This window comes from Priapulus caudatus, unplaced genomic scaffold (assembly GCF_000485595.1).
Source record: "Priapulus caudatus unplaced genomic scaffold, Priapulus_caudatus-5.0.1 Scaffold2284, whole genome shotgun sequence".
NCBI lineage: Eukaryota > Metazoa > Priapulida > Priapulimorpha > Priapulimorphida > Priapulidae > Priapulus > Priapulus caudatus.
The window spans coordinates 1-756 of record NW_014579345.1 but is presented as its reverse complement, the minus strand read 5'-3'; the positions used below and the strand labels follow the sequence as shown (position 1 = coordinate 756).

General features: G+C 39.6%; 1 long non-coding RNA gene across 1 annotated transcript in view; it reads left to right on the top strand.

The window, feature by feature from the left end:
• LOC106818499 overlaps window positions 1-623 on the top strand; it is a 12,595-nt gene extending 11,972 nt beyond the window's left edge. Inside the window, exon 2 of the long non-coding RNA XR_001395235.1 lies at window positions 86-623. This is a non-coding gene — a long non-coding RNA (uncharacterized LOC106818499). The remainder of the gene's footprint in view (window positions 1-85) is intronic.
• The last annotated feature ends 133 nt before the right edge of the window (window positions 624-756 follow it).

Sequence of the window (756 nt, the reverse complement as noted above, 5' to 3'; positions counted from 1 at the left end):
TATGACAGCGAGTGATCGTTGTGAGTATTATGCGAAAGACAACGGTTGCGGGCAAAAGTTTGTACCGATGCATATATTCACACAGGCTGATCAGGACCTCATCAGGCTGACTTTGATACCTCACGATCAACAGCGATGAACGGTGGGTGACCAAGCTGCGTGCGAACAACACAGAGCTTCCACGCGGATACTGGCGGACACATCCAGCTTTTATATACCTTATGTTTACAATATGATAACTATGTGAATGTTGTTACCTGTTATCACGAGCACTATAATGACTGTGGTGAGAGACACGTGAGCTAAAATGTTAGGCAGTCAGTAGTTGGTGTAAAATATTACTCAGACTAACTTTACTTAGAAGGCTTGTATTGTGTCGCAACCTATCTCAGTGTACCCTACGCCTACGGGATAGGAATGGAATAAATGCTGGTAATAAATATCACGATAAACTAATGAATATTATAAAAAATATCGTAGTTTTAACCCACGAACGAACTATACTCATAGCGCATTATACTTAATAGTGTATTGTTATGGACTTTTGTATCGTTTACTTATTACGTAATAATAATAATAATATAATAATTCTCTCAAATAAATTTGTGGGTAATTGCATGAAGCATCCGTTTTAATTTTATTTATTTAATCCATTAATTCCCACACACACACAGACACACACACACACACACACACACACACACACACACACACACACACACACACACACACACACACACGCCGCGTCGCGGTCGG